At 44.0% G+C, this 21,916-nt stretch overlaps 1 long non-coding RNA gene across 3 annotated transcripts; it reads right to left on the bottom strand.

Annotated features, from left to right (window-relative positions):
- Positions 1–743: 743 nt before the first annotated feature.
- On the bottom strand, positions 744–4,910 carry LOC125527327 (uncharacterized). 3 transcript variants are annotated; one of them, XR_007292055.2, is made up of 5 exons: positions 4,552–4,910; positions 3,452–4,329; positions 3,065–3,328; positions 2,201–2,474; positions 744–1,385 (listed from the first exon to the last, which is right to left on the bottom strand). It is a non-coding gene; the product is annotated as an uncharacterized LOC125527327 (long non-coding RNA). The 3 variants fall into 3 exon arrangements; XR_007292045.2 differs by having other exon boundaries at positions 744–1,363; positions 3,065–4,329; XR_007292036.2 differs by having other exon boundaries at positions 3,065–4,329.
- Positions 4,911–21,916: the final 17,006 nt, after the last annotated feature.

Genomic DNA, 21,916 nt, shown 5'->3' on the forward strand with positions numbered 1-21,916 from the left:
AGCTTTGTGAAGTCGAATCACATAGCTTAATATGTTTACGACGACAATGCCATCGCCAAGTGGCATAACTTAGTTCTGAATCCCCCTTCTGAAGAACCCAGTCGAAGCGCTATTCATGACGCCGCCATTGTTCCCTTCTCACAAGCTCACCACCGCCAAACCGCCAACCCTCCACCTCACTCTATTTAGCTCGCCACCACTCCATTGCCTCCCTCTCCTACCGCCGTCCTCCTCCCTTCATCACCCTCTTCCACATCATTGGCCTCCTCCCCAGCATCGCCCTCTTCCCCGACACAAACCACCTCCCCGCCGTCGGCCTATACTACGCTCGTGATCAACCCCTGAAGCAACAGAAGTTAACCAACATGTCCAAAATGGTGCATCTCCTCCACGGATGCTGGAGCGCCGTGCTGAAGCTTCAATATTTCTAGACATTTCAGAATAGGCTTATATGTATGTTTCTTGCCCTCAAGTTGCCGCCCAATGAAATATTTTAGCATTGTTAACTTCAGCTAGAAATATAGTATATCTGCTTTGGTAATAGCTCATCTAAATAAATGATGTTTTTCACTGGTATACTCTGCACGCAATCTTTCATCAACCTCCCACACATTGATATAAAATCACTGCCATTTGACATTCAATCACCAATTGTAATGAAACTTTTTATTCTATTTTTTGCTGGCTCTACAGGGAATATCAAGGTCACGGCTACCAGATTTTTAGTTAATATAATGTTACAATAAAGAAATTTAAGGATATGTTACAAACTTCAATGTCACTACATTTACAATCCATATGTGATAAACAATAGTGGCCCGTAGCTCGTACATGTACAATATCCGTGTTAGAAGGTCCAGCACACTTTCCTCTTCATCCTTACTACAGTTAAGAGAATAGACATACAATGTGTTATCCTTGCAATATGAGAGGCAAAGTACAGACCCACAACAGTATTTCAAGTAGGCATAAGAGAGAATATATTGCATTACTTCTATAAGGCTGCTCCCAGTGCTAAGCCTGACATGTAAGTAGAAAATTGATGTGACAACTTAATCAAGGAGTAGAGAGAATCGTTTGGTAACCCCATGGAGAAACTATACCAGCGCAGGTACCTAGGAGAAAACAGAGTTAATACGATCCCGTGCGCTGAACCGAATGGTCGCCCCAACTCCCCCATGCATAGCCCCATCCGCCGCTTCTTCCTCGCCCCAGTGCATCACTTTGTCCTCGGTCTGCAGCGCTGCCTCGCCTCTGATTGTCGCCCGGAGCCGCTATCCCATCCCCGATTTTAGCTTGCATCATTGACCATCGCCCGGAGAAGGTCGCAGCAGCACCACTGGCTCCTCCGGTAAGTCACCACCTGGTAAATGGTAAGGGCAAGCCTGCATTGCGAAAGTCCATCGATTCTGTGTTTGATATAAACTGTAGTCGTCCATTGATTACATTTTTTCACAAGTCAAGTCCATCGGTTCCGAGTTTCTTGCCAAATTCTCATAAACTACAGTATGTCGATTTCTTTTAAATATCATGCCCATCTAATTTGAGTGTTGGTGAAAGACTGTTGCATATATATAAGTCTGTCACAATCTTTTTTACAGAATCAAACTGAGTTGAGTCCAGTTTAGAGTTAACAAGAAAAATTGAAAGAATCATTGTTTTTAAGGCGTCCTCCCTTGGACGCTTAGGCGATAAGGCGCCCTGGCAGCGCCTTACAAATATGCCCGCCTTAGGCGCTTAGGCGTCGCCTAGGCGCTAGAGCGGGTGGTGCTCGCCTTAGGTCACCTTACCGCCTTAAAAACGGTGTAGAATATAACCCTATATTTTGTAGAACCAAACTGAGTTCAGTTCAGCCCCAACCGAGTTCAGTTCAGTTTAAAACCAAAAGCAATTTTAAGGTATTGCTATCTAGTCATACAGATTGTCAAGCAGCAAGTTTTTGACACAATCAAACTGAATATTATTAATCTTATGGGAATGCACAAGGATGTATTGATCTGAAACCAATGATTCGATCAGATGAGGCTATGATGTATTGTAGATTTACAAGAAATTGGTTCAGACTGATAGAGTTCTGTTAGGATTTACAGAATTACTCTGTTTTAAGAAGCTGAAGCAAAATTTGAGGTACTGCTATTTAGTCATACACAAAACAACTATTTTGAAGGAATTAAACTGACTACTTCTATAAGAAACTTACTTGAAGTAGACACTTGAAGAAACATGTTTCCTGTAATCTAGACACTTGAAGTAGGCAAGCACCTAAAATAAACTGAATATGAAGCTCTGCAATTCCTTCATTGGTCCTGACATATTGGATCCTTCGCCATCCTGGGTTCAGGGCTCTTTCTTTCCAAGAAATTACAAAAATCTTCTTACTTCAGTTGCTTGTTAGCTGGCATACCATGTGTCATCTCATTCCAACAAACGCTGGAGGACTAATAAACATAGTCCTGGTCTAGTTGAATTGGTTTCTGAAAAGGAAAATCATAATATTAAAAATTACAAGTTGTCCAGATAGAAAGATCAGTTTAATTTGACGATTTGACAGAGAGTTACAATACTGGAGAAACTGGGGATTTCCAAAGTCAACTAGCACCAAATAATAAAGCAAAATCAGGTTATACATCCACTTCTTTCTATTATGGAAAATCTATGCATTCTGCAAAACACTAAAATAACCACAGAATTTGCACAATTAGAAACAGCAAGCTTCTGACACACTAATCAGATTATCCCTATGGAGCTCAAACTTGTAATTAGAAATACTGGACTGGTACAGACTACAGTAACCATCTACTTTTGTCAATCATTACTCCAAGATCAAAATGTGATAATCATAACATAAGTTTGCTTCATGGAAAAATTGAAATATTTGCTTGTACTCTGGTGATAGCTATACTCGTTCCTAAGATAACAAACATGTATTTTGACAAACAGATGAGTATTTTTATCCACTTTTTTGTGATCGGATCGTCCATTGAGCAGGCAGGCAGAGGCATACATGGGCTTTGTAGCGCTGGCCTGATGTAATGTAAAGATAGAGGTGCCAACTGTTAGTCACCTGCGAAAGAACATGTGTTCATCAGAGCCTGGACTCCTCTTTTCCCAACCTCTGTAGCAAATTCAGGTTGGAAAATTCGTGAAAAATTCTCCAGTCATCATCTGCATGAGTTTCTTCATTGCTTGCATCTGTATGTATACAGACTGTCATGGAGTAACTCCTCTCTCAGTGCATAAGAGAATGAATTTCAGAAAAGGGCCATTTGGCGATGACTCATGTGAGTTGTGTTCAAGCCACTTGACCAATGGTGCAGCTAAAGCATGTCTGGAGAAAGTAACCACATAGAGATATAGGTCATACAGAAAAAAAATTCAAGCCAAAATTTTAAGATGAAACATGGTAAGCACGATGAGAGTTTTTTCAGTTTTCTTCCCTTAGGGGGCTTACCAGCTTTTTGCCACAGCAGCCTACTACCATGACTCATGGTAGCAGGAAAATTTCAGTACCACTAAAGTGCAAACAAAGTATTCGCACAACTGGAGCAAAGAAGATCACAAGATGGAAACAGTGATCATCATTATAGATAAAAAATAGGATGGTGAATAAAATAATTCTTTCTCCTCAATCTGACATAGCAGAGCATGAGTACACCCAAATAGTTACGTAATTTGCCTGCTTTCCGTACTACCTAGATAATTAGATTTGCTTGAGGGAATATGTAGAAATTAGAAAACCAACATAAAGTAAACTGACATTGTTCTTACCTTGCAAAATTGAGGTGCATCAGTAAGAAAACTGAAACTTGTTACCATGTTGCTTGCACAAGTAGCAGGCTTCCTAGGTTTGAATCACCCCAAGAAATCAATGGGTAAATTGCAGCCGCTGCTCTGTTCTGCTCATTGTGCGGGAGGGAGAAGTGGTTAATACACTGACATAGGGACGGATTACATCACAAATTCGACAGCCAACAATGACAGGGCCACATCTTTGAAGAAAAACACATCCACGATGTGATCTTTACTCCCTTATAGCCAGTGGAGAAAGTACATGGATAGCGCCATCACCATCACAGACGCAGGGTTCATCCCCAGCACCGGTGGAGCTTTGTCGAGGCTGCAGAGGCAACGACGCGAGGTTCATCTCCGTCTCACACAACCAGGCGTCTACCGGCGGGCGGCATGCCCTGTCGAGCCGGCCCCGGTGCTCCGTCAGGGCTACTATTAGTGCAGTAGCAGGTCGCTGCGCACCTGCTCGCTTGCTTCATGCCCCTGTATCGCTTCTCGATGTAGTATAGTTACCGCCTACTCGCTGTCGCTATTTGCACCCTGCACACACACACCAGCCACCAATTAACATATATGTATACACACAAGCAGCCACGTACCGCATCCTCTACAGACCCAGGATAACATCTTCTACACACCCTGAATTGACGATGTAGCAACAATTCTATAGTCAAATTTCATCAAACACTATGTTTGCCTCGAAATCAGAATATTATGGTAGGGGGAGTGGGATCCAGGGGCTGGCGAGTAGGGGAGGTATACCGGGCGGCAAGTAGGAGGAGTGCGCTGTCAAGGGGCTGGGCGCCGTCTTCAGTGGGGCTGTGGGACGGACGCCGATGAGCAGCTCGTCTGTGCTCCCTGCATGTCCGACGAGCAGCTCGTTCGTCCTCCCCGCATGGCCGACGAGCAGCTGCGCGAGATGCGGCGGATTCTCCCGATCTCATCCAGATTCGGCGATGACAGAGAGAGGACGGGCACCGAGGAGAGGATGGACGGGGGCGCGGCGGCGGAGGGATGGGTCGCGGCGGCTAGCAGAGTGACGGGGTGCGCGGCGGCGGAGGGATGGGGCGCGGCGGCGGAGGTAACCCTCATGTTCTTGTATGGGCTGTGATGGCAGGGTTTTTTTTGCAAAAAATAGAACGTTATCCACACTTTAAGTAGGACTGCGGGTTAATTTATCAAAAACGGGGGGACTTTTTTGCAAAAAAGCCTGATGACGGACCGCCCGAAGCGATCGCTGGTTTATTATTAGGGAAAGAAGTATATATATATATAGAAGATAAAACAAATTGGGTTTTTTTTCGTCCGTCATGATATTTTTCAGAAAAATTCCTCTATTTTAGAGAATTAGCCTGCAGTCCTGTTTTAAGTCAAAACGAATCGTTTTTCCGTATTTTACACAAAAGTCCCTGTGTTTTTTTGAAATCAACCCGCTGTCCGAATTTAAGTCACATCCAAACCGTTATTTTATGTTTTTTGAAAACCCCCCTGACGTTTTAGGTAATTCATCCACAGATCATATTTAAGTCAAACAAATATTTTTTTAAATCATCCATATCTTTTAAACCGTAACTCCGATTTGAACATGTTATATATGAAATTTGATTAGAAAAATATGTAGAATATGAATATGAGATTATTTTTACCTATTAAGTATTTTTAAATATTATTTTGGAATATATTTAAATCAAACAAATGATTTTCTAAATTATCTGTATTTTTTAAACCGTAACTTCGATTTTAACATATTATATATTAAATTTTATTATAAAAATGTGTGGAATCTAAATATGATGCTAATTTTACCTGTTAAATATTTTTTAAATATTGTTTTGGAAGCAAACTTATAATTTCTAGCGCAAGATCCATTTTTCTTTCGTACCGGCGGCGATCCGGATTGCAAATAAACACCCCACTATAACCATATAGGGAAAAGAAAACATCGATAACTACACATGCATACCTCTGAAAAATGTTGCAGGGGAAAACAACAGATTTCTCATCGCGCGCGAGAGAGAGAGATGCCTTAGGATTAACCATATTCAAACACGTTTTTTTGTTGTTTTGTGTGAACACCGAGGCCATCGCCGGCGAGGGTCAGAAGGAGGATAAGCGGCAACACAAATATGATGCCTCGTAAAAATAAAGGAGATGGACCTATTGAGTGATGGTTGTTAGGTTAAGAGCGTGTGTTATGTTTTTTCTCCCGTTGCAACGTACGGGCTCTTTTGCTAGTAGATCAAAAAATAGTGGAGAAACAATCCGTCCTTTAATATTAGGTATATGTATAGATTTGAGGTGCACCTATCGGTTGTCGCAAAGATGTGCATATGATGATGCATTGCCGACCATGGAGCACGGCAAGGCTTCAGGATATGTACCGCAACTTAGGGACTTGACACACTGCCACTTGCTCCTACCACCATGCAAGTGGTTGATGCTTCGGTGTTGAACTATTGATTAACCACTTTTTTTCTTTTATTTGTGTGATGGTGTCCCTGAAGGAAATATGCTCTGGAGGCAATACTAAAGTTGTTACTTATATTTCCTTATATCATGATAAATATTTACTATTCATGCTAGAATTGAATTAACCGGAAACTTGGTACATGTGTGAATACATAGACAATCAGTGTGTCCCTAGTATGTCTCTACTTGACTAGCTCGTTAATCAAAAATGGTTAAGTTTTCTAACCATAGACATGTTGTAACGCCCCATATGTAACTTGCCATATTTGTATTCCAACTCTTGCCATTTTCGGCTCTAAGTTATGATATTCCCTCGTGGTTGGGTTTTGTCTTCGTTTTGCATTTTGTCCATGTCATGCATCTCATATCATGTCATCATGTGCATTGCATTTGCATACGTGTTTCTCTCATGCATCCGAGCATTTTCCCCGTTGTCCGTTTCGCGATCCGACACTCCTATGTCCTCCGACGCCCCCCTTTTGCCTCTTTTCGTGTGTGGGTGTTAAACATTCTTGAAGTGGACCGAGATTTCCAAGCGGCCTTGGTACACTACCGGTAGACCGCCTGTCAAGTTTCGTGCCATTTGGAGTTCGTTTGATATTTCAACGGTTAACCGAGGAACCGTAAAGGCCTCGTGTGTGTTGCAGCCCAACACCCCTCCAAAGTGGCTCAAAACCCATCTAAACCCCCTCCATCCTCTCGGCCGTTCGATCACGATTGCGTGGCCGAAAACCGCACATCATTTGGACTCTCCTAGCTCCTTCTATGTATAAATAGGTGCCTCCCCTCCGAATTTCACGCAGATGAAACCCTAGATCTTCCCCTCTCGCCCGCTGGACATGTCCGTCCCGGACCAGACGTAATCGCACCGTCGCCCTCGCCCAGTCCGGTGCTGCCACGTGTCGTCGCCACCGCCACCAACCGCGCCGGCCCGCCTGGCCCGTGGCCGGCCCTCCCGTGCCCCGACCCGGGCCGCGCCCCGCCACCCGCGCCTCGGTTCCGCCGCCGCTGCCCTTCGCTGCCACTATGCGGCTATGCCATGCTCCGACACACGGGAGATATAGCCGCATCGTGGGTATTACAAGTTGGTATCAGAGCCGACCCTCGTGGTTACACGGATGTTTGGGGACAGGTGCGTGGTCATGTTGTTCATGACGTTTGTGACCCGTCGTGGCACACGGCATGGTACATGTACCGGACTGAATGCATAGACGTATGTGCCAAGAGGGAACGTTCCAGTGGCCCGACGAGGACGTCCGCTCCTCTGAGTGGGGGTGTATGTAATGACCTGGCTTATTAGGGATGATAGACTACTCATATCAATAAGGAATTCCTTCTTTTCTGGGAGCCCATTTGGAAAGAACTCCAAAGTTAAGTGTGCTCAGCTTGGAGTAGTGTCAGGATGGGTGACCGACCGGGAAGTTGCTCCTGGGTGCGCACGAGTGAGGACAAAGTGCGCAGAAAAGACTAGTATTGATCTGTGGGGCCAGTCTAGATCCCGCCAGGAGTAACGACCACCGGCAGGTGTGTCCGGGGCGTTACAAGTTGGTAATTAGAGCCTTCCCCGACTTAAGAGCCCCCTGCTTGGTCGAATCGCTGGCATTGTTGAGTCTAGAAAAATGTTTTGAGTCTTTTAGGATTATATATCGGAGAGTAGGATTCTTTTTACTCCTCAGTCCCTTCGTCGCTCTGGTGAGGCCTCCTAACGTAGAGTTTTGACTCTTCTCTTCTCAAATTTCACGAAAAAATTAGGACCACGCGGGTATCTTGGAATCGTTCCGATGGTTTTGTGACGAGAACATTGTTCTTGGTGCCTCCTGACATTTAGGGGTTGTGGCAGTGGCCCGGGGAATTGAGCTCCGAGGTCTTGTTGTCACAATTTTATCATTCCAGTTCTGGAATACCTGAGTCCGCCGACATCGAAAATCTCCTTCATGCAGTTGTTGGTGAGATAACCTCGACGCCACCCAGTACTAGGGCGGGAGTTCGGGAGTATTGTCATAACTCGTATAACAGATGCTTTTCGAAGGTTGAGGTAAATGATTTTCGAAGGTTTCTTGGTTATGTGTTGAAGGATGGATATAGCTGGATGTAGGATTTGCTAGTTTTGGGTGAGATATTATGCTTCCCCTGTATCCCCAACACCTGATTGCATAACCAGAAAATTTCAGGAGTTTCATAGGTGGGAATTCATGTAGCTCTAGCATTTCTTTCCGTAGATATTTGGTTTGTGATTGGGTAATCGTTACCAAGTATTTGTTCATATCCGTACCTTGTTGCTTTATTCATCTACCTCTATCTAAGTGGCTTCTCAATTTATGGAAGTGTGATCATTTACTTTGGATTTCATTCGTTCATTTTTGTTCGAATGTTAAGGCTACATGTTGCAATTTCGGTCCATTGATTCAGCTTGAATATATGTCTGTCAAGATGCTAACGGATGTCACCCTCTTCAGGATGGCTCCTCCAAAGGGTCAGAATCCGGAACCTCCACCACCACCTCCACCTCCGGAGGCATGGCAAGCTGTGATGGCCGCCACCAACGCCAACACGCAGATGCTTTTGCAAATCTTGCAAGAGCGCAACCAAGGAAATCAAGGCCATGGCAACAATCAAGTTCAGTTTGCTACCCTCAACCAGTTCCTCGCAAACTAGCTGAAGTCTTTCAGTAACTGTGTCGAGGCCACAGACGCTGACGATTGGCTCGTGGATATCTGCAAACATTTTGAGTGTAGCAACGTCAGGCCTGAGGACTTTGTCAAGTTTGCTTCGTTCCAACTCAAAGACCAAGCTGCTGAGTGGTATCAACAATACAAAGATTCCAGAGGAGGTCGTGTGATTACCTGGGATGATTTTCGCCGAGACTTCAAAGCTCACCACATTCCTCAAAGTGTTGTTGAGAGTAAGCGTGAGGAGTTCCGCAATCCGAAGCAAGGCAGTATGTCTATTTACCAATACAACATCATGTTCCAGAGGCTCGCTCGCTTCGCCAAACAAGACGTCCCTGATGAGAAGAGCATGATTTATCAATTCAGAGGTGGCCTCAGAGAAGATCTGCAACTAGCTCTCGTGCTTTTTGAGCCGAAATAGTATGATGAGTTTTACAACATGGCACTAAAGCAAGAGGCTGCTCAGCTCAAGTGCGATGCTTCCAAGAAGAGAGTTAGGGATGTAACTCCTTCTTCTTCTTCTTCAACTCAAGTGGTAGCTAAGCAGCAGAAGTACTGGTTGCCTCCTCCTCCTCCGTTCCGTCAGCCTTATCAGCAGAAGAGCAAAGGTGGCAATGGATCTTCCCACCCACCCAACCCAGGCTTTCAGAACAAAGCTTCGTCTCATGCTCCAAGGTCAAGTGCTCCTTATCACCATCTGCTCTCAGAGGTTACATGCAACAAGTGTCAGCAGAAGGGTCACTATGCAAACAAATGCTTCAACCAGAGGCGCCTTCCGCCTCCTCCCCCTGTGAGATCTGCCAGCAATGTAGTGGTCAAGCATAATCCCAAGTCTGCAAAGGTCAACATGATGAACACAGCTCAGGAAGAGGACTCTTCAAAAGTGATCATGGGTAATCTTCCTGTTAATGATATTCCTGCAAGAGTTCTTTTTGATACTGGTGCATCTTTGTCATTCATATCAAAGCCTTTTGCATCCATGCACGATGTGCATACTATCGATTTGCCTAAGCCGATAGCGGTTTCCTCTCCGGGTTTGTTCACGAACACCAAAATGATGGCTCCGGATGTCTCTATCAAGATGTGAGATTATAAATTTCTGTCCTCTCCAATGGTCCTTGGTAACTCAGATATTGATCTAATTCTCGGCATGGACTGGCTTTCTAAGCACAAGGTTCAGCTTGATTGTGATGCCAGACAGATTCAATTGACACACTCATCTGAGGATGTGATCATCTATGCCACTCGTGACGATACCATTCGACTGTTTTCTCACAACGAGAAGGGCGAGTTGAATGCCATCTCTCAGATTCCAGTCGTTTGTGAATATCAAGACATCTTTCCAGAAGAGCTTCCAAGAATGCCTCTGAAGGAAATATGCCCTAGAGGCAATAATAAAGTTATTATTTTATTTCCTTATATCATGATAAATGTTTATTGTTCATGCTAGAATTGTATTATCCGGAAACATAATACTTGTGTGAATACATAGACAAACTAAACGTCACTAGTATGCCTCTACTTGACTAGCTCGTTAATCAAAGATGGTTATGTTTCCTAACCATAGACACGTGTTGTCATTTAATTAACGGGATCACATTATTAGGAGAATGATGTGATTGACATGACCCATTCCATTAGCTTAGCACCCGATCGTTTAGTATGTTGCTATTGCTTTCTTCATGACTTATACATGTTCCTATGACTATGAGATTATGCAACTCCCGTTTGTCGGAGGAACACTTTGTGTGCTACCAAACGTCACAACGTAACTGGGTGATTATAAAGGAGCTCTACAGGTGTCTCCAAAGGTACATGTTGGGTTGGCGTATTTCAAGATTAGGATTTGTCACTCCGATTGTCGGAGAGGTATCTCTGGGCCCTCTCGGTAATGCACATCACATAAGCCTTACAAGCATTGCAACTAATGAGTTAGTTGTGAGATGATGTATTACGAAACGAGTAAAGAGACTTGCCGGTAACGAGATTGAACTAGGTATTAAGATACCGACGATCGAATCTCGGGCAAGTAACATACCGATGACAAAGGGAACAACGTATGTTGTTATGCGGTCTGACCGATAAAAGATCTTCGTAGAATATGTGGGAGCCAATATGAGCATCCAGGTTCCGCTATTGGTTATTGACCGGAGACATGTCTCGGTCATGTCTACATTGTTCTCGAACCCATAGGGTCCGCACGCTTAACGTTACGATAACAGTTTCATTATGAGTTTATATATTTTGATGACCGAAGTTAGTTCAGAGTCCCGGATGTGATCACGGACATGACGAGGAGTCTCGAAATGGTCGAGACATAAATATTGATATATTGGAAGCCTATGTTTGGACATCGGAAGTGTTCCGGGTGAAATCGACATTTTACCGGAGTACCAGGAGGTTACCGGAACCCCCCGGTAACCTAATGGGCCTTAATGGGCCTAGTGGAGGAAGAGGAGAGGAGGCCTAGGGGCTGCCGTGCCCCCCCAAGTCCGAATTGGACAAGGAGGGGGGCGGCGCCCTCCCCCCCTTTCCTTTCTTCTCTCTCCTCCTTCCCCCCAAGTCCTAATCCAACTAGGGGAAGGGAGGGGAGTCCTACTCCCGGTAGGAGTAGGACTCCTCCTGCGCGCCTCCTCCTAGGGCCGGCCGCACCCCCCTTGGCTCCTTTATATACGGGGGCAGGGGGCACCCCTAGACACAAGTTGATCTCTAAGATCGTTCTCTTAGCCGTGTGCGGTGCCCCCTTCCACCATAGTCCTCGATAATATTGTAGTGGTGCTTAGGCGAAGCCCTGCGACAGTAGAACATCAAGATCGTCACCATGCCGTCGTGCTGACAGAACTCTTCCCCAACACTTTGCTGGATCGGAGTCCGGGGATCGTCATCGAGCTGAACGTGTGCTAGAACTCGGAGGTGCCGTAGTTTCGGTGCTTGATCGGTCGGGCCATGAAGACGTACGACTACATCAACCGCGTTGTCATAACGCTTCCGCTGTCGGTCTACGAGGGTACGTAGATCACACTCTCCCCTCTCGTTGCTATGCATCACCATGATCTTGCATGTGCGTAGGATTTTTTTTGAAATTACTACGTTCCCCAACAGTGGTATGAGAGCCTAGGTTTTATGCGTTGATGTTATATGCACGAGTAGAACACAAGTGATTTGTGGGCAATATAAGTCATACTGCTTACCAGCATGTCATACTTTGGTTCGGCGGTATTGTTGGACGAAGCGGCCCGGACCGACATTACGCGTACGCTTACGCGAGACCGGTTCTCCCGACGTGCTTTGCACAAAGGTGGCTAGCGGGTGTCAGTTTCTCCAACTTTAGTTGAACCAAGTGTGGCTACGCCCGGTCCTTGCGAAGGTTAAAACAGCACCAACTTGACAAACTATCATTGTGGTTTTGATGCGTAGGTAAGAACGGTTCTTGCTAAGCCCGTAGCAGCCACGTAAAACATGCAACAACAAAGTAGAGGAAGTCTAACTTGTTTTTGCAGGGTATGTTGTGATGTGATATGGTCAAGACATGATGCTAAATTTTATTGTATGAGATGATCATGTTTTCTAACTGAGTTATCGGCAACTGGCAGGAGCCATATGGTTGTCACTTTATTGTATGCAATGCAATTGCGCTGTAATGCTTTACTTTATCACTAAGCGGTAGCGATAGTCGTGGAAGCATAAGATTGGCGAGACGACAACGATGATATGATGATGATCAAGGTGTCGCGCCGGTGACGATGGTGATCATGATGGTGCTTCGAAGATGGAGATCACAAGCACAAGATGATGATGGCCATATCATATCACTTATATTGATTGCATGTGATGTTTATCTTTTATGCATCTTATCTTGCTTTGATTGACGGTAGCATTTTAAGATTATCTCTCACTAATTATCAAGAAGTGTTCTCCCTGAGTATGCACCGTTGCGAAAGTTCTTCGTGCTGAGACACCACGTGATGATTGGGTGTGATAGGCTCTATGTTCAAATACAACGGGTGCAAAATAGTTGCACACGCGGAATACTCAGGTTATACTTGACGAGCCAAGCATATACAGATATGGCCTCGGAACACGGAGACCGAAAGGTCGAGCGTGAATCATATAGTAGATATGATCAACATAGTGATGTTCACCAATGAAACTACTCCATCTCACATGATGATCGGACATTATTTAGTTGATTTGGATCACGTGATCACTTAGAGGATTAGAGTGATGTCTATCTAACTGGGAGTTCTTAAGTAATATGATTAATTGAACTTTAATTTATCATGAACTTAATCCTGGTAGTATTAGCATATCTATGTTGTAGATCAATAGCTCGCCTTGTTGCTTTCATATGTTTATTTTGATATGTTCCTAGAGAAAATTGTGTTGAAAAATGTTAGTAGCAATGATGCGGATTGGATCCGTGATCTGAGGTTTATCCTCATTGCTGCACAGAAGAATTATGTCCTTGATGCACCGCTAGGTGACAGACCTATTGCAGGAGCAGATGTAGACGTTATGAACATTTGGCTAGCTCAATACAATGACTACTTGATAGTTTAGTGCACCATGCTTAACGGCTTAGAATCGGGACTTCAAAGACGTTTTGAACGTCATGGACCATATGAGATGTTCCAGGAGTTGAAGTTAATATTTCAAGCAAATACCCAAGTTGAGAGATATGAAGTCTCCAACAAGTTGTATAGCTAAAAGATGGAGGAGAATCACTCAACTAGTGAGCATGTGCTCAGATTGTCTGGGTACTACAATTGCTTCAATCAAGTGGGAGTTAATCTTCCAGATAAAATAGTGATTGACAGAATTCTCTAGTCACCATCACCAAGTTAATAGAACTTCATGATGAACTATGATATGCAAGGGATAACGGAAATGATTCCCAAGCTCTTCGTAATGCTGAAATTGACGAAGGTAGAAATCGAGAAAAACATCAAGTGTTGATGGTAGACAAGACCACTAGTTTCAGGAAAAGGGCAGAGGGAAGAAGGAGAACTTCAAGAAGAACAGCAAGCAAGTTGCTGCTCAAGTGAAGAAGCCCAAGTCTGGTCCTAAGCCTGAGACTAAGTGCTTCTACTGCAAAGGGACTGGTCACTGGAAGCGGAACTACCCCAAGTGATTGGCGGATAAGAAGGATGGCAAAGTGAACATAAGTATATTTGATATACATGTTATTGATGTGTACTTTACTAGTGTTTATAGTAACCCCTCAGTATTTGATACTAGTTCAGTTGCTAAGATTAGTAACTCGAAACGGGAGTTGCAGAATAAACAGAGACTAGTTAAGGGTGAAGTGACGATGTGTGTTGGAAGTGGTTCCAAGATTGATATGATCATCATCGCACACTCCCTATACTTTCGGGATTAATGTTGAACCTAAGTAAGTGTTATTTGATGTTTGCGTTGAGCATGAATATGATTTGATCATGTTTATTGTAATACGGTTATTCATTTAAGTAAGAGAATAAATTATTGTTCTATTTACATGAATAAAAACCTTATATGGTTACACACCCAATGAAAATAGTTCATTGGATCTCGATCGTAGTGATGCACATATTCATAATATTGAAACCAAAAGATGCGAAGTTAATAATGATAGTGCAACTTATTTGTGGCACTGCCGTTTAGGTCATATTGGTGTAAAGTGCATGAAGAAACTCCATGCTGATGGAATTTTGGAATCACTTGGTGCTTGCGAACCATGCCTTATGGGCAAGATGACTAAAAACTCCGTTCTCCGGAACAATGGAGCGAGCAACTGACTTACTGGAAATAATACATACTGATGTATGCGATCCGATGAGTGTTGAAGCTCGTGGCGGGTATCGTTAGTTTCTGACCTTCACATATGATTTGAGCAGATATGGGTATATCTACTTGATGAAACATAAGTCTGAAACATTTGAAAAGTTCAAAGAATTTCAGAGTGAAGTGGAAAATCATCGTAAAAAGAAAAATATGGTTTCTACGATCTAATCGTAGAGACAAATATTTGAGTTACAAGTTTGGTCTTCAATTAAAACTATGTGGAATAGTTTCACAAATTCGTGCCACCTGGAACACCACAGCATAATGGTGTGTCCGAACGTCATAACCGTACTTTATTGGATATAGTGCAATATATGATGTTTCTTACAGATTTACCAATATCGTTTTGGGGTTATGCATTAAAGGCAGCTGCATTCACGTTTAAAAGGGCACCATCTAAGTCACCATCTAAGTCCGTTGAGACGACACAATCTGAACTGTGGTTTGGCAAGAAACCAAAGTTGTCGTTTCTTAAAGTTTGGGGTTGTGATGCTTATATGAAAAAGTTTCATCCTGATAAGCTCAAACCCAAATTGGAGAAATATGTCTTCATAGGATACTCAAAGGAGTCTGTTGGGTACACCTTCTATCACAGATCCAAAGGCAAGTTATTCATTGCTGAGAATGGATCCTTTCTAGAGAAGGAGTTTCTCTCGAAAGAAGTGAGTGGGAGGAAAGTAGAACTTGATGAGGTAACTGTACCTGCTCCCTTATTGGAAAGTAGTACATCACAGAAACCGGTTTCTTTGACACCTACACCAATTAGTGAGGAATCTAATGATGATGATCATGAAACTTCAGAACAAGATACTACTGAACCTCGTAGATCAACCAGAGTAAGATCCGCACCAGAGTGGTACGGTAATCCTGTTCTGGAAGTCATGCTACTAGATCATGATGAACCTACGAACTATGAGGAAGCGATGATGAGCCCAGATTCCGCGAAATGGCTTGAGGCCATGAAATATGAGATGAGATCCATGTATGAGAACAAAGTATGGACTTCGATTGACTTGCCCAATGATCGGCGAGCCATTGAGATTAAATGGATCTTCAAGAGGAAGACAGCCGCTGATAGTAGTGTTACTATCTACAAAGCTAGAATTTTCGCAAAAAGGTTTTTGACAAGTTCAAGGTGTTGACTACGATGAGTGTTTCTCACTCGTATCTATGCTTAAGTCTGTCCGAATCATGTTAGCAATTGCCGCATTTTGTGAAATCCGGCAAATGGATAAACAAAACTGCATTCCTTAATGGATTTATTAAAGAGGAGTTGTATATGATACAACCAGAAGGTTTTGTCAATCCTAAAGGTGCTAACAAAATGTGCAAGCTCCAGCGATCCATTTATGGACTGGTGCAAGCATCTCAGAGTTGGAATATGCGCTTTGATGAGATGATCAAAGCATATAGTTTTATACAGACTTGCGGTGAAGCCTGTATTTACAAGAAAGTGAGTGGGAGCACTACAACATTTCTGATAAGTATATGTGAATGACATATTGTTGATCGGAAATAATATAGAATTATTCTGCAAAGCATAAAGAAGTGTTTTGAAAGAAGTTTTTCAAAGAAAGACCTCGGTGAAGCTGCTTACATATTAAGCATCAAGATCTATAGAGATAGATCAAGACTCTTGATAAGTTTTTTAAATGAGTACATACCTTGACAATATTTTTAAGTAGTTCAAAAATGGAAACTGTCAAAGAAAGAGTTCTTGGCTGTGTTACAAGGTGTGAAATTGAGTAAGACTCAAAGCCCGACCACGGCAGAAGATAGAAAGAGAATGAAAGTCATTCCCTATGCCTCAGCCATAGGTTCTATAAAGTATGCCATGTTGTGTACCAGATCTATTGTATACCCTACACTATGTTAAGCAATGGAGTACAATAGTGATCTAAGAGTAGATCACTGGACAGCGGTCAAAATTATCCTTAGTGGAATAAGGAAACATTTCTCAATTATGGAGGTGACAAAAGGTTCGTCGTAAAAATGTACGTCGATACAAGTTTTGACACAGATCTGGATGACTCTAAGTCTCAATCTAGATACATATTGAAAGTGGGAGCAATTAGCTAGAGTAGCTCCGTGCAGAGCATTGTAAACATAGAATTCGCAAAATACTTACGGATCTGTATGTGACAGACCCGTTGACTAAAATTATCTCACAAGCAAAACATGATCACACCTTAGTACTCTTTGGGTGTTAATCACATAAACAATGTGAACTAGATTACTGACTCTAGTGAACCCTTTGGGTATAGGTCACATGACGATGTGAACTATGGGTGTTAATCACATGGTGATGTGAACTATTAGTGTTGAATCACATGGCGATGTGAACTAGATTATTGACTCTAGTGCAAGTGGGAGACTGAAGGAAATATGCCCTAGAGGCAATAATAAAGTTACTATTTTATTTCCTTATATCATGATAAATGTTTATTATTCATGCTAGAATTGTATTATCCGGAAACATAATACTTGTGTGAATACATAGACAAACTAAACGTCACTAGTATGCCTCTACTTGACTAGCTCATTAATCAAAGATGGTTATGTTTCCTAACCATAGACATGTGTTGTCATTTAATTAACGGGATCACATTATTAGGAGAATGATGCGATTGACATGACCCATTCCATTAGCTTAGCACCCGATCGTTTAGTATGTTGCTATTGCTTTCTTCATGACTTATACATGTTCCTATGACTATGAGATTATGCAACTCCCGTTTGCCGGAGGAACACTTTGTGTGCTACCAAACGTCACAACGTAACTGGGTGATTATAAAGGAGCTCCACAGGTGTCTCCAAAGGTACATGTTGGGTTGGCATATTTCGAGATTAGGATTTGTCACTCCGATTGTCGGAGAGGTATCTCTGGGCCCTCTCGGTAATGCACATCACATAAGCCTTGCAAGCATTGCAATTAATGAGTTAGTTGTGAGATGATGTATTACGAAACGAGTAAAGAGACTTGCCGGTAACGAGATTGAACTAGGTATTAAGATACCGACGATCGAATCTCGGGCAAGTAACATACCGATGACAAAGGGAACAACGTATGTTGTTATGCGGTCTGACCGATAAAAGATCTTCGTAGAATATGTGGGAGCCAATATGAGCATCCAGGTTCCGCTATTGGTTATTGACCGGAGACATGTCTCGGTCATGTCTACATTGTTCTCGAACCCGTAGGGTCCGCACGCTTAACATTACGATGACAGTTTCATTATGAGTTTATATATTTTGATGTACCGAAGTTAGTTCAGAGTCCCGGATGTGATCACGGACATGACGAGGAGTCTCGAAATGGTCGAGACATAAATATTGATATATTGGAAGCCTATGTTTGGACATCGGAAGTGTTCCGGGTGAAATCGGCATTTTACCGGAGTACCGGGAGGTTACCGGAACCCCGGTAACCTAATGGGCCTTAATGGGCCTAGTGGAGGAAGAGGAGAGGAGGCCTAGGGGCTGCCACGCGCCCCTCCCCCCCCAAGTCCGAATTGGACAAGGAGGGGGGCGGCGCCCCCCCCCTTTCCTTTCTTCCCTCTCCTCCTTCCCCCCAAGTCCTAATCCAACTAGGGAAAGGGAGGGGAGTCCTACTCCCGGTAGGAGTAGGACTCCTCCTGCGCGCCTCCTCCTAGGGTCGGCCGCACCCCCCTTGGCTCCTTTATATACGGGGGCAGGGGGCACCCCTAGACACAAGTTGATCTCTAAGATCGTTCCCTTAGCCGTGTGCGGTGCCCCCTTCCACCATAGTCCTCGATAATATTGTAGTGGTGCTTAGGCAAAGCCCTGCGATAGTAGAACATCAAGATCGTCACCACGCAGTCGTGCTGACGGAACTCTTCCCCGACACTTTGCTGGATCGGAGTCCGGGAATTGTCATCGAGCTGAACGTGTGCTAGAACACAGAGGTGCCGTAGTTTTGGTGCTTGATCGGTCGGGCCGTGAAGACGTACGACTACATCAACCGCGTTGTCATAATGCTTCCACTGTTGGTCTACGAGGGTACGTAGATCACACTCTCCCCTCTCGTTGCTATGCATCACCATGATCTTGCGTGTGCATAGGAATTTTTTTTGAAATTACTACGTTCCCCAACAGCCTCCTCACCGGCCAGTTGAATTCGTCATTGATCTTGAGCCTGGCACGGAACCTGTTTGCAAACGTCCTTACAAGCTTGGACCAAAAGAGTTGAAGGAGCTGAAGAAGCAACTCGATATACAAGAGCGTATGGGTCTGATCCGACCGAGTTCTTCTCCTTGGGGTTGTGGTGTTCTTTTTGTCAAGAAGAAAGATGGCACAGACCGACTTTGTGTCGACTATCGTCCATTGAACAAGAAGACCATAAAGAACAAGTACCCACTTCCCAACATCAATAAGCTTTTCTAAAAACTCAAAGGTGCTCAAGTATTCTCCAAGCTTGAACTCCGTATGGGCTATCATCAGATTCGCATTCGTGAACAAGATATCCCCAAGACAACATTCTGACCAAGCTATGGTTCATATGAATACACTGTCATGTCTTTCGGCCTTGTCAATGCTCCTCCAACATTCTCTCGCATGATGAACTTCATCTTCAACCCCTACACAAATGACTTCATCTTGGTCTATCTCGATGACATTTTGGTCTTTTCCAAGAACAAGGAGGATCATGCCAAGCACTTGAGATTGGTACTCGACAAACTCAGAGAACATCAATTCTATGCGAAGTTTTCAAAGTGAGAGTTTTGGCTTGATGAGGTTCTCTACCTTGGGCATATCATCTGCGCCAAGGGCATAGCTGTTAATCCTGAGAATGTGTCTGCAATTGTGAATTGGGAACCGCCGCAGAATGTGAAGCAGCTCCGTAGCTTTCTTGGGCTCGCAAGCTATTGTCGAAGATTCGCTGAGAATTTCTCTAAGATCGCGAAGGCTCTTTCCAACCTTCTCCAGAAGCATGTGAAGCATGTGAAGAGTGTCCCTAGTATGTCTCTACTTGACTAGCTCGTTAATCAAAGATGGTTAAGTTTTCTAACCATAGACATGTGTTGTCATTTGATAAACGGGATCACGTCATTAGAGAATGATGTGATGGACAAGAACCATCCATTAGCTTAGCATAATTATCGTTTAGTTTCATTGCTATTGCTTTCATCATGACTTATGCATGTTCCTCTGACTATGAGATTATGCAACTCCCGAATACCGGAGGAACATCTTGTGTGCTATCAAATGTCACAACATAACTGGGTGATTATAAAGATGCTCTACAGGTGTCTCCAATGGTGTTTGTTGAGTTGGCATAGATTAAGATTAGGATTTGTCACTCCGTGTATCGGAGAGGTATCTTTGGGCCCTCTCGGTAATGCACATCACTATGAGCCTTGCAAGCAATGTGACTAATGAGTTAGTTACGAGATGATGCATTACGGAATGAGTAAAGAGACTTGCCGGTAACGAGATTGAACTAGGTATGTAGATACCGACGATCGAATCTCGGGCAAGTAACATACCGATGACAAAGGGAACAACGTATATTGTTATGCAGTTTGACCGATAAAGATCTTCGTAGAATTTGTAGGAGCCAATATGAGAATCCAGGTTCCGCTATTGGTTATTGACCAGAGATGTGTCTCGGTCATGTCTACATAGTTCTCGAACCCGTAGGATCCGCACGCTTAACGTTCGATGACGATTTTGTATTATGACTTATGTGATTTGATGACCGAAGTTTGTTCGAAGTCCCGGGTGAGATCATGGACATGACGAGGAGTCTCGAAAAGATCTTCATATATTGGAAGGTTACATTCCGACACCAGAATGGTTCGGCTTGTTTTGGATGAGTTCCGGAGTACCGGGGGTTACCGGAACCCCCCGGAGGTTAATGGGCCACCATGGGCCTTAGTGGAGAAGAGAGAGGGCCAACCAGGAGGTGGCGCCCTCCCCCCTTGACAATCCGAATTGGACAAGGGGTGGGGGCGGCGCCCCGGTTTCCCTCTCCTACTCCTCCTCTCTTTTCCCCTTTTCTACTCCGGAAAAGGAAAAGGGAGAGGGGAATCCTACTAGCACTAGGGAGTCCTAGAAGGACTCCCCACACTTGGCACGCCCCTAGGGGGTCGGCCTCCTATCCTCCCCCCTTTATATACGGAGGCGAGGGGGGGCACCCCAAAGTGATGTAGGGTGGAACCCTATATGGTCGATCTTTCACGAAAGGAGCGGATCCCAACGAGGAGCACGAAGAACACGAGGGGTAACATGAGGGAAAACATGAGAGAATCACTCAAACCAACAAGATTAGGTCACACATATGCTAGATCCTCGAGACACAAAGAGATACACGATCCAAATCCAACAAAGGACGATACATAAGGTAACCGGTTCTTCTCCGTGAGGAGGCCTTGAATCCGCGAGGGATCTTCCCGTGAGGGGTCTTGTATCCAAGGTGGATCTTCTCAAAAGAGGTGACGGTCCCTCACAATGGAGTAGATCCGAATGGATGAGAGAAGCTCTATCTCACATATGAGCTAACACAACGCTAACCCTAAAAAGAGGGAGGAGGAGGTCTATTTATAGTCTTAGTGATCAAAGGGGTACATGGGCGTCGGCCCAACACGAAATCAACACACAGACGTCGGATGTCCATCAGTTACCGGACGTCTGGTGGCTCGCGAGGGTCCGAACGTTCGGTGCTTGTCTAATGTCCGTTGTTTTGGTTTGGGTGTGCTTTGGTCGGACGTCCGGTCGGGGTCGGATGTCCGGCGCGTCGGTCGTCCGGTGGTCTTCAGAAATCCGCTGATTCGGCTCGGGTGGGGTGGTGCACGGTCATCCAGTCCTGGACGGATGTCCGCTCGCTGTAGCCTGCGTTGGCTGGGACTTGGGTCAGCTTTGTCTTCAAGAGCTGGACGCCCGGTTCCGATCGGTCGTCCGGTGGCTGGAGCTTCTTCGGCAACTCTTTCTATTGTCCCTCATGAAGGAAATATGCCCTAGAGGCAATAATAAAGTTATTATTTATTTCCTTATAATCATGATAAATGTTTATTATTCATGCTAGAATTGTATTAACCGGAAACATAATACATGTGTGAATACATAGACAAACAAAGTGTCACTAGTATGCCTCTACTTGACTAGCTCGTTAATCAAAGATGGTTATGTTTCCTAACCATGAAAAA

This window comes from Triticum urartu, chromosome 1A (assembly GCF_056163025.1).
Source record: "Triticum urartu cultivar PI428250 chromosome 1A, HENAU_Tu73, whole genome shotgun sequence".
NCBI classification, from domain to species: Eukaryota; Viridiplantae; Streptophyta; class Magnoliopsida; order Poales; family Poaceae; genus Triticum; species Triticum urartu.